The sequence below is a fragment of the Callithrix jacchus genome, chromosome 13, assembly GCF_049354715.1.
Source record: "Callithrix jacchus isolate 240 chromosome 13, calJac240_pri, whole genome shotgun sequence".
NCBI lineage: Eukaryota > Metazoa > Chordata > Mammalia > Primates > Cebidae > Callithrix > Callithrix jacchus.
This window is the reverse complement of record NC_133514.1, coordinates 24,068,539-24,080,786: the sequence shown is the minus strand read 5'-3', so window position 1 is coordinate 24,080,786 and position 12,248 is coordinate 24,068,539. Positions and strand designations below refer to the sequence as shown.

The window sequence follows — 12,248 nt, the reverse complement described above, 5'->3', positions numbered from 1 at the left end:
TGATCCACCTGTCTCAGCCTCCCAAAGTGCTGGGATTACAGGCGTGAGCCACCACATCTGGCTGATTACCTACATATTTTTATTGAATGTCAGGAGCAAACATTGAAGCATTAATATTGATTTGTCACTACTGTTTGGTTGAACAACATGAGAACCTTGATCCATGCTAATCTGATCTTCAGTATAACCTGGGTTTATTTTGCATCTGGTGAAGGGGGTTTCTTTCTGGGAGGACTAAACAGGTTCATTGTGGCCGAGGGCCATATAGCCAGATTTCTAAGAAGGTAAAGAGAGAGAGACAGTGATGGTGATTCTCTAACCAGGAGCCTTTAACACTTTCAGGTTTTCATTTATTCTTTCAAAAAAAAATGTAACCATTAGTTCAGAAATCTTTAGAATGAAAAAAGAATTATAAAATTCCTTATTGTTTATGAGTGCAAATAATGCTTGGAAGCATGTAGGGTCTTGGCTGGTACGTTTGACATACAAAACAATTTCTGATACTTAGAATGCAGAAAGAGAAAAGTTTGAGGGTAGGAGAGAGATCTGATGGTCAAAAGATTGATGGTTTTTAAATCTAGACAAGGATCTAAAACGCTTTCTTTGTGGTGCTCATGATCGAATGGAGAGGAAAGATAATAAAGAAGTAAAGATATAATTTCAGGAAGTGGTAAATGGCATCAAGAATCATCAATCAGGGCAGGGCGTGGTGGCTCACGCCTGTAATCTCAGCACTTTGGGAGGCCGAGGCAGGTGGATCACAAGGTCAAGAGATGGAGACCACCCTAGTCACATGGTGAAACCCCATCTCTACTAAAAATGCAAAAATTAGCCAGGTGTGGTGGCACACACCTGTAGTCCCAGCTTCTTGGGAGGCTGAGGCAGGAGAATCACTTGAACCTGGGAGGTGGAGGTTGCAGTGAGCCAAGATCACACCACTGCACTCCAGCCTGGGGGACAGAGCAAGACTCTGTCTTGAAAAAAAGACAAAGAATCATAAATCTGGATCTACTAGGTTCCTAGGGCTGCTATAACAAGGTACCATGGACTGGGAGGTTTAAAACTACAGAAGTTTGTTTTCTCACAGTCCAGAGGCTTGAAGTCCAAAGTCAGTGTCACCACGGCCACACTGCTTCTAAGATGCTGGGGAGACTCCTTCGCTGCCTCCACTAGCTTCTGGTTGTGGTCAGTAATCCCTTGGCATTTTTTGGTTTGCAGCTGCGTCACTTCAGTCTCTGCCTCTGTTACCATGTGACCATCTTCTCCCTGTGTTTGTCTTCACATGGCATTTTTGTGTGTGTGTGTTCTCATAAGATTATCAGTCCTGTTGGAGGAGAGCCTACCCTAATGACCTCATGCTAACCTGATTACATTTGCAAAGACTGTATTCCCAAATGAGGTTACATTCACAGATACCAGGGAGTTAGGACCTCAGCGTATCTTTTGGTTTGTTTTTAGAGATGGAGTCTCACTCTGTCACCCAGGCTGGAATGCAGCGGCACAATCTTGGCTCCCTGCGACCTCTGCCTCCCAGGTTCAAGCAATTCTCCTGTCTCAGCCTCCTGAATAGCTGCGATTACAGGCATGCACCACCACATCCAGCTAATTTTTGTATTTGTAGTAGAGACGGGGTTTCACCATGTTGGTCAGGCTGGTCTCCAACTCCTGACCTCGTAATCCACCCACCTCAGCCTCCCAAAGTGCTGGGATTACAGGAGTGAGCACCATGCCCAGCCTTTAGCATATCATTTTAGGGGATACAATTCAACCAATAAGTCAGGGTGAGACATGGAGAGGACTGAGGGGGGCACGGGATGTGAGGATGCTGTTAGGATGAACAGCTGTAAGCCTGCCTGGAGCAAGGAGGCAAACCCCAGAGACAGCTGAAAGCAAAGCTGTGCACGCCAGGGGCACCACAAGTGCAACAGCTTCGAGATGGGCTTGATTCGGTTACCAGTGTGGCTGTGGCTATGATGTGTGAGACAGGACGTGGCCAAGCCTTGTCGGGCATGGGAAGATTTAGGGCTTGCTTCTAGAAGAGATGAAAGTCACCGGAGGGTTCTGAACAGAGAAGTACCCATAATTTGATTTCTGTATTCAAAGGTAGGTGCCGTGGTTTGGATATGGATTGTCCCCACCACATCTTACGTTGAGCTTTGATCCCCAGTGTGGTGGTGTTGGGAGATAGGGCCTAGTGGGAGGTGTTTGGGCCTTGGGGGTAGATCCTTGATGAAGAGATTAATGCCTTCCCTTGGGAATATGTGAGCTCTCTACTGTTTCCAGCAAGAGCTGCTTGTTAGAAAGAGTCTGGTACCTCCTCCTCCCACCCCACCATGCAACCTCTGCACAGCTAGTTATCCTTGCCTTCTGCCCTGAGTGGAAGCTGCCCGGGGTCTTCATTTGGAGCAAATGTTGGTCCCGTGCTTCTTGTACGGTCTGCAGAGCCATCAGCCAAATAAGCCTCTTTTCTTTATAAACAACCCAGCCCTAGGTATTCCTTTATTGCAATGCAAAAGGAACTGACACAGAAAATTGGCACCAAGGAGAGGGATATCGCTATAAAGATACCTGAAACTGTGGGAGCAGCTTTGGAACTCAGTACTGGGCAGAGATTTGGAAGCGTTTGGAGGGCTCAGAAGAAAATAGGAAGAGGAGGGAAAGTTTGGAATTTCTGAAAGATTGGTTATATGGTTGTGACCAATCTGTGGATAGAAGGAAGTGTAGCTAGTAAAGTTTGTGCTGACGGGGTCTCAGATGGAAACATAACTTATTGGGAAGTGGAGCAAAGGTCACCCATGTTAGGCCTTAGCAAAGAACTTGGCTGCATTGTGTCCACGCCCGAGGGATTTGTGGAAGGCCAAAGTAAAGAGTAATGTCCTAGGGTTTCCAGAAGACATTTCTAAGCAGCAAAGTGCTCAAGAAGTGGTGGGTGTGGCTATTTTTAAAAACTTAGGATCAAGATTAATTACAGCAGCAAAGGAATGACCTAAAGGTAGAATTTATAATTAAAAGGAAAGCAGAGAGTAAAAGTTTGGAAAATCTAAAGCCTGGCCATGTGGTGGAGAATGAAAGAGCACTTTCAGAAGAAGAATCCAAGGGCACAGCTGAGAGACTCTTGCTAAAGGAATTAGCATGAAATAAAGCAAATTGTGTGCCAGTAGTCAAGAAAATAGGTGAAAGGCCTTGAAGCCATTTTGGAAATCTTTGAGGAGCCCCTCCCGTCACAGTCCCAGAGACTCAGGAGAATAGAATGGTTTTGGGGGACAGGCCCTGCTGCCTTGTACAACCTCAGGATGCTACTGCCCCATCCCAGCTGTACCAGTTCTAGTCTTGACTTAAAAGGCCCCAGGTGTGGCTCCAGATGCTGCTCCAAAGGGCACAAGGCCTAAGCTCTGGAGGCCTCCACGTGTTGTCAACTCTGCAGGTGCCCGAATGCAAGAGTGATGGAGGCTTAGCTTCCACCTAGATTTCAGAGGATGCATCAGAAAGCCTGAGTATGCAGGCAGAAGCTGCTACAGGGGCAGAACCACCAGAGAGTCCCCACCAGGGCACTGCCTAGGGGAGCCGTGGGAAGGGGCTGCCGTGGGAACCCCAGAAATAGCCATCAGCAGCTTGCACCATCATCTTGGAACAGACACAGGCATTCAACTCTAACCCGTCAGATCAGCCACATGGGCTTCACCCAGCAAAGTCATAGGGGTGGGGATGGCCAAGGCTTGTTTTTGATTTTCCAGGCTCACAGTGGTAAGGAACTTGCCTCAAGTCTCAGATGAGACTGTGGACTTTTGAGTTGATGCTGGAACAAGTTAAGATTTTGGGGACTGTTGGGAAAGGATGACTGTAATTTGCAATATTTGAAAGACATGAGTTTTGGGGGCCCGAGGTAGAATGCTATGGTTTGGATATTTGACCTCCTCCAAACCTCATGTTGAAATTTGATCCCCGGCCAGGCGCCATGGCTGCCTGTAATCCCAGCACGTTGGGAGGCTGAGGCAGGCAGATCACAAGGTCAGGAGATCGAGACCATCCTGGCTAACACGGTGAAACCCCGTCTCTACTAAAAATACAAAAAATTAGCTAGGCATGATGGGCACCTGTAGTTCCAGCTAGTCAGGGGGCTGAGGCAAGAGAATTGCTTGAACCCAGGAGGCGGAGGTTGCAGTGAGCCAAGATTGCGTCACTGCACCCCAGCCTGCGCAACAGAGTGGGACTCCATCTTAAAACAAAAACAAGAAATTTGATCCCCAATGTTGGGGGTTGGGCCTAATGGGAGGTGTTTGGGTCATGGGGGCAGATCCCTCATGAATGGCTTGTTGCCCTCCCCGAGGTAATAGAACTAATAGAGTGAGTGGCTTGTTGCCCGCCCCGAGGTGATAGAACTAATAGAGTGAGTGGCTTGTTACATTAGTTCTCCTAAGACCTGGTTAAAAGGAGCCTGGCACCTCCCCACTCTCTGTCTCGGTCCATCTCTCTCCACGTGATCTCTGCACGCACCCATTCTCCTTCACCTTCTGCTACGACTAGAAGCAGCCTAAGGCCCTCACCAGATGCCCAGTCTTGAATCTTCTGGCCAGCAGAACTGTGAGCTCAGTAAACCCTTTTTCTGCATAAATGATTCCGCCTCAGCTATCCCCTTTACAGCAACACAGATGGGTGAAGAAGTCATACAGTGGAAGCCAGGGGCTGCTCAGGAGACAGTGTAAATGTCTGGGTGATAAGTGGCTTGGTCCAGGGTGGTATCAGTGGTTGGAAGGAAAAGAGGCTGCGTTCAGGGTCTATTTTCAAGATGAAGCAAACAAAACTTGTTGGTGAATTGGCTGTGGCTTAGGAGAGAAAAAATTTGAAAAAAAGAAGTGAGATTTGGAGGTTTTTGTCCTGAGTGAATAGAATTGCCATTTGCTGATCAAGGGAACATCAGCAAGGAGCAGGTCTGAAGGGGCATCCAGAGGTCAGACTTTCTAAATTTGAAATGCTAAATTTCAGACATGCTAACTTTGAGGTGCCTACTAGTTTTCCAAGCGGCCGTGCTGAATAAGCAACAGGTTATTCAGATCTTGAGTGTAGAGGCAGGGTCAGGACGGGAGCTAGGGCAGCTTTTAGCATGTAAATGCTGCAAGGGTCAGCGAACTGTGTGAGGTCACTTAGAGTGTGGAAGTAGTTAGCGAGGAGTGACCAGGCAGGAAAGGAAGATGAAGAGGAGCTGCCAGAGACTGAAGAGTTATCAGTGACCCCGGAGGAAAGGCAAGACAGCACAGGGTCCTGGGAGCCACGTGAATGGAGTTTTTCAAGAAGAGCGTCAACAGCTGTGTTCTAACAGGTGTTCTGGAAAATGCTTCAAATGGAGGTATTTATCCTGGCGTCGAAGGATCTAATTCTCAGAAACTGCTATTTGATGGTTTTAAAAATGATACTTTAAACAGTGATAGTGTTACCGGAAAGGGGTCCTGATCCAGACCACAAGAAAGAGTTCTTGGATCTCTTGCAACAAAGAATTCGGAGTCCATAGAGTAAAGGGAAAGCAAATTCATTAAGAAAGTAGAGGATGTAAGAATGGCTCCTCCATAGGCAGAGCAGCAGCATGGGCCGCTCAGCTGCACAGACTTACTGTTACTTCTTGATTGTATGCTAAACAAGGGGCGGATTATTTGAGTTTTCTGGGAAAGGGATGGGAAATTCCTGGAACTGAGGGTTCCTCTCCTTTTTAGACTATAAAGGGTAACTTCCTGATGTTGGCATGGCATTTGTAAACTGTCATGGCGCTGGTGGGAGTGTCTTCTAGCATGCTAATGCATTATACTTAGTATGTCATGAGCAGTGAGGATGACTAGAGATCATGTTTGTTGCCATCTTGGTTTTGGTGGGATTTGGCCGGCTTCTTTACTGCAACCTGTTTTATCAGCAAGGTGTTTGTGACCTGTATCTTGTGCGAACCTCCCATCTCATCCTGTGCTGAAGAATGCCTTAACCTCTTGGGAATGCCACCCAATGGGTCCCATCCTTATTTTTTACCCAGCCCCTATTCAAGATGGAGTCTCTCTGGTTTGAACACCTCTGACAGTAGGAAGGTTTTTTGGAGTGGGGTTCTCGAAAGGAGTAGAGAAAGGACAGGCTAGCTACATCATGCTAAATTTTCCTCTCCCTACTGTTGCTTTCCCACTTTCTCAGCTTCGTTCTTGGAAAAGTGTGTGTGTTCCTGTAGGGTGTTTCATGAAAAATGGAAAAATGAGAGCGGTGTCTCTCAGTTTATGTAACTGATTGGGAAGCAACTGAGCGGCTCAGAAGAATGTGTGTTGTGGTTAGTGGGGTGCTACTCTTAGAGCTGGCCTTTCCCCTTTACTGCCCATCAGGGAGGAGAAAACCAAGCAGCTCTAGCACTTGGATATTAATGACTGTATTTAACAAGAAATCTCATCCAAGCTGCAGTCAATGATTCTTCTAATGAATTAATCCACGCCCCCCCCCCCACACACACACACAGTTCTATTGAATTAGAGAGGCTAATAGGTCACTTTTGATGAATAAGATTTTACTGTGCTTCTCAGTTGATGATGAATAATCATGGTCCTTTGTCCTGCTTCCTTCTTGCTTGCTTTGTAACGTTTGTTTTTGTTTATCTTGGAAGTGAGGGGTTTTGGTTTTTTTTGTTTTTTGAGACAGAATCTTGCTCTGTTGCCCAGGCTGGAAACCTCCCTCTCCCAAGATCAAGCGATTTTCATGCCTCAGGCTCCTGAGTAGCTGGGAGTATAGGCACATGCCACCATGCCTGGCTGATTTTTTTGTATTTTTTGGAATAGATGGGGTTTTGCTGTGTTGGCCAGGCTGGTCTTGAACTCCTGTCCTCAAGTGGTCCACCCTCCTTGACCTCCGAAAGTGCTGGGATTATAGGCATGAGCCAACGCACCTGGCTGGAGATGAGGTTTTGACCAGCATCTCCTCACTGGGGGGATCCAGTGTGTGCCTTGGAAATGCATCTCCAGCTCTTCCAGAAAGATGAGGCTCGCATCCCCAGCATCAAGTTCTGTTTGGCTTGGAACTCCATGTCACATCAAACAGAATCTCATGGTGCATGAGACTTGTGCAAATCAAATGAAATTGCAACAATCTGCTAATCTTTAAGTGGATGGCAAGGCAATGGCATAAGCCAGAGAAAGCTCTAGACTTAGAGTCAAAGGGTCTGGTTTGTCACTACCTTCTTGATGACCTGGAGTGAACTACTCAGCATCTATAGGTTAAAAAGAGTAATACCTGCTTTGCCTCCACCACAGGTTTATCATAGAGCTCTCACATGACAACCATAAAACAAATAGCACTTAGCTCGCAGTTACTTACTATGGGTCAGATGCTAATTTCAGCATTTCTGACATATTAACTCATTAACTCCCACAATAATTATTATGGTTATTATGAGGTAGTTATTATTACCATATCATTCTCTATTTACGGATGAGAAAGCTGAAACAGTGGAGGGCAAGTAACTTCCCAAGGTCACGCAGCCAGTAAGAGGCAGGCCTGGACCTGAAATTGATAATAGTTTGTGAATTTTGCCACCTATTTCTCTAGAAAATATACAATGCAAATAGTCTCAAAATGCAATGGTAATGGAATTTGACTGTTATTTATCTATAGTATAAATTCTTTTATTCTTTTAGATCTTGGAGATGCCTCACCCTCCTGAGTAGCTGGGACTATAGGTGCATGCCACCATGCCTGGCTCATGTTTTTTGTATTTTTTGGAAGAGATGGTGTTTTGCAGGTCTTTGAAAAATAACCAGTTGACATAAGTAGGCTGAAGAGTCCTATTCTTTTTTTTTTTTTTAGAGACTGGGTCTTGCTATGTTGCCCAGGCTGGAATGCAGTGGCTATTCACAGGTGCGATCCCACTACTGATCAGCACCAGAGTTTTGACCTGCTCCATTTCTGGCCTGGGCCAGTTCACCCCTCCTTAGGCAACCTGGTGGTCCCCCACTCCTGGGAGGTCACCATATTGATGCCGAACTTAGTGCAGACACCTGATTGGCTTAGCATGCTACAGCCCAGAACTCCTGGGCTCAAGTGATCCTCCTGCCTCAGCCTCCTGAGTAGCTGGGACTACAGGCATGTGCCACCTTGCCTGGCTAGTCATGTTCTCTTAAAATTTAGACATGGGATTTGGGAGTCTCTCCATTCCAGGACTGTGTATCTGTGGGGCCACTAGGCTGGCTCCTTTAATATAACATTGTTACCATCAAACCATCGGCCAATTCTGTGGTCAGGCAGCTGGACCAACTATACAGTTAGTTCAACTGGTGGGCTATTTGGTCAAAAGGTCAAATTATGTTGCATAGATAACAGTAAATATTTGGATGCATAATCTCCATTATCAGATAATCTGATGTTCCTGGGTAACATAGACACATAAGATCTGATAGCTTAGAAGTCAGAAAAGTAGCTGTTTGTCTAATTCCATAGCATTTACAAACGGCTGTCATTTCTGATAACTTGAATTCCTGTTACACGATCCAGAAAACACCAAATTAGCTATTAATCCAGAGGTTCTTTAATCTCATAGGCATTAAAGGATTTATGGGGCACAGGTTACTTGGACATCATTCTTTCTTTTTTTGAGACAGAGTCTTGCTCTGTCTTCCAGACTGGAGTGCAGTGGTGCATTCATAGCTTACCATGGGATTACAGGTGTGAGCCACTATGCCTGACCTATTATTTTCTATCTTAAAGAAAAAAATTGTCTGGGTGTGGTGGCTCATGCCTATAATCCCAGCACTTTGGGAGGCTGACGCAGGCAGATCATGATGTTAGGAGATTGAGATCAACCTGGCTAATGCGGTGAAACCCCATCTCTACTAAAAATACAAAAAATTAGCCAGGCATGGTGGCAGGTGCTTGTATTCCCAGCTACTCAGGAGGCTGAGGCAGGAGAATTGCTTGAGCCCAGGAGGCAGAGGTTGCAGTGAGCCGAGATCTTATCAGTGCACTCCAGCCTGGGTGATAGAGCGAGACTCTGTCTCAAAAAACAAAAAAAACCTGTAACTTCCACTTTGTTGCAGAGCTGAGGCTTGTGCTTCACAATTGATGTTGCTGGATTAATGTACTTGCGTTGGTCTGACACATTCCCAACGGTTGCACTGCTTTTCCTTCTAGGAGGCTGTAAGCGTGTGTAAGGGAGCCATTGTCTATCCTCACCTATCATTAGAACCAGGGTGATAAACCACATATGCAGGGTGAGCAGAATCATGGGCAAACAGCAGATTCAACAGCAGATGTTGGGGGTTCCGCCTGGAGACTAGTGTTCAAGGTCAGACTGAGAATGCTCCGTAAGGTCTGTAGCCAAGATGAAGCTTAGTAGAGGAAGGAAGGGAGATAAGAAGAGACTCAGGCCTAAGAGAAGACAGAGGTCACAGAAAAGAGAGCAGGACTCAGGGATTGAGGCATAGAAGCCCAAAGAATGTGGCCTGGATGTTCACCCTGAGCGAAGAGTTCCCAAGGGCAGGATTGGTTCTAGAGTCAGGGCTAGGCTGAACTAAGAGTGGAGACCTCGTGGCTCCTGTTTCACAGGTCAAAGGGAAACACACAAAGAAAACCAAATTCATCATTACACAGTTGATTCCAAATCAATTGCATTTATTGCATTCTTTATTATACTTTTCTCCTGATCCATCATATTTTCCCTTTTTTTTTTATTTTTATTTGAGATGGAGTCTCACTCTGTCACCCAGACTGGAGGCAGTGACATGATCTCAGCTCACTGCAGCCTTTGCCTCCCGGGTTCAAGCAATTCTCCTGCTTCAGCTTCCCAAGTAGCTGGGAGTATGTGCACGCGCCACCACACTCAGCTAATTTTTTGTATTTTTAGTAGAGATGGGGTTTCACCATGTTAGCCAGAATGGTCTTGATCTCCTGATCTCACAATGATTGCCTGCCTTGGCCTCCCAAAGTGCTGGGATTACAGGCATGAGTCACCGCACCTGGCCCATTTTCCCATTTTCTACAAACGCCCTATAATTCTCTCAATTGGCCAAGGGCTGTGTGGTTATTTATTCAAAATATGCACAGAATGTTTATCTCCATGTAGTGAAATGAGCACTTTGGAATGGGAATGGGACCCTGACTTCCGCTCTCACATTCTTCCACTGACCAGCTGAGTGACTTTGTATGGTTTATTCAGCTTTTCAGGGCCTCCTTTATTTTTTAAATCTGCAGCATGAAGACTTGACCTAAATGATCTCTAAGGATCTCATAGGTTTGAATATTTTGTAGTTCTATGGGTATCTATCACCGTGGCCTCTGAACTTCTACAGACCGATGGTCAAACTGAAACTCGACAGTCCCCTTTTTCTTTTTCTTTCTTTTTTCTTTTTTTTTGAGATGGGGTCTCACTGTCACCCAGACTGGAGTGCAGTGGCTCAATCTCAGCTCACTGCAGCCTCCACCTCCTGGGTTCAAGCAGTTCTCATGCCTCAGCCTCACGAGTAGCTGGGACTGCAGACATGTGCCACCACACCTGGCTAATTTTGTATTTTTAGTAGAGATGGGGTTTCACCATGTTGCCCAGGCTGGTCTCAAACTCATGATCTCAAGCAATCTATCTGCCTCGGCCTCCCAAAGTGCTGGGATTACAGACATGAGCCACCACACCTGGCCTATAGTTTGCCTTTCATTCTTGTTGAGTGAACACCCCTGCATGACTGCAAGAGGCTTAGCCGAGATTTTTGGAGCCCAGTGGCTTGCCAGGGGCAGAACACTGGGGGCACTGTTCCCTGGGTGCAAGCAGTAAGGGGTGCCTTATTTATAGGGAAGGCAAAAACAATAAAAGCAAGCAACTTAAAGTCAGTAAGCCTTTGTTTTTGCTTTTTTTTTTTTTTTTTTTTTTGAGACAGAGTCTCACTCTTGATGCCCAGGCTAGAGTACAATGGCAAGATCTTGGCTCACTGCAAACTCTGTCTCTCAGGTTCAAGCGATTCTGCTTCCTCAGCTACCTGAGTAGTTGGGATTACAGGCACCTGCCACCACACCCAGCTAATTTTTGTATTTTTGTATTTTTAGTAGAGACGGGGTTTCACCATGTTGACCAAGGTGGTCTCGAACTCCTGACCTCAGGTGATCCGCCCGCCTCAGCCTCCCAAAGTGCTGGATTACAGGCGTGAGCCACCGCGCCTGGCCCATCAGTCAGCTTTTTATTATCACTCTTTGCCCGTAACTCTCAACAATGTTGATGATAAAATACTCCTTCCCCAAAGATATTTTGTTGGTGAAATTTTAAATCATTGCTACAATTACAGTTGAGTTTTAATAATTTAGATGTAAGTTTCAGATTCGTATACATTTAATACTTACTCTTTAATAATAAACATTGTATTCTACTGAGACATCGCCAGCCTCTGACATATGTAATCTCTACTTTATCATTTGTTTTGAGAGAAAGTTCATCGTGGTTCAGAATCTTAGCTGGGCACAGTGGCCCACACCTATGATCACAGCACTTTGGGAGGCCTAGGTGGGAGGACTGCTTGAGGCCAGGAGTTCAAGATCAGCCTGGGCAACATAGCAAGACCCCATCTCTTTCTTAAAACATTAGCTCAGCATGGTCTCACATACCTGTAGGCCTAGCTACTCAGGAGACTGAGGCAGGAGAATCACTTGATCCCAGGAGTTCAAGACTGCAGTGAGCTAGGATCATGCTATTGCACTCCAGCCCGGGTGATAGAGTGAGATTCTGTTTCTAACCATAAACCAAATCTTTTGCATGCACTTTCAGCACAGTTTGTGTCTCCAAACCCTGTGGAACTACATGTTTCTGTTTAAACAGTAGAATGAAAATGAACAATGATAACACAGAGATTGCAAAGTAAAGAACCAGCCTTGAATGGCTTCGGTTCTGTTTTATGTGACCCCTTGGAGACTGTGAGACACTGAACTACAGGCAATAATATTTTTGTTTTCTAAGGGCAAACTTCAGCTCATATATGAACTATTTTGCTGAATTTAATAATATCTTTGGAGCCAAAATATATTCCTTTTTAATTATTGTTTTAAAACTAAGGAGTCAAAAAATGATTATTACATGACTTTTACTGAAAACAATGTTGACATATGAGGAGGGGAGAATTAAAAAGTTATCTTCTCTGGAGTTATATAAAAGTGACTGGGGCTGGCCATGGTGGTTCATGCCCAAGTAATCCCAGCACTTTGGGAGGCCAAGGCAGGTGGCTCACCTGAGGTCAGGAGTTCGAGACCAGCCTGGCCAACATGGT

At 45.6% G+C, this 12,248-nt stretch overlaps 1 protein-coding gene across 4 annotated transcripts in view; it reads left to right on the top strand.

Annotated features, from left to right (window-relative positions):
* Positions 1-12,248, top strand: part of PDGFRL (platelet derived growth factor receptor like) — a 69,666-nt gene that overhangs the window by 3,114 nt on the left and 54,304 nt on the right. The gene's annotated exons all lie outside the window — the stretch shown is intronic.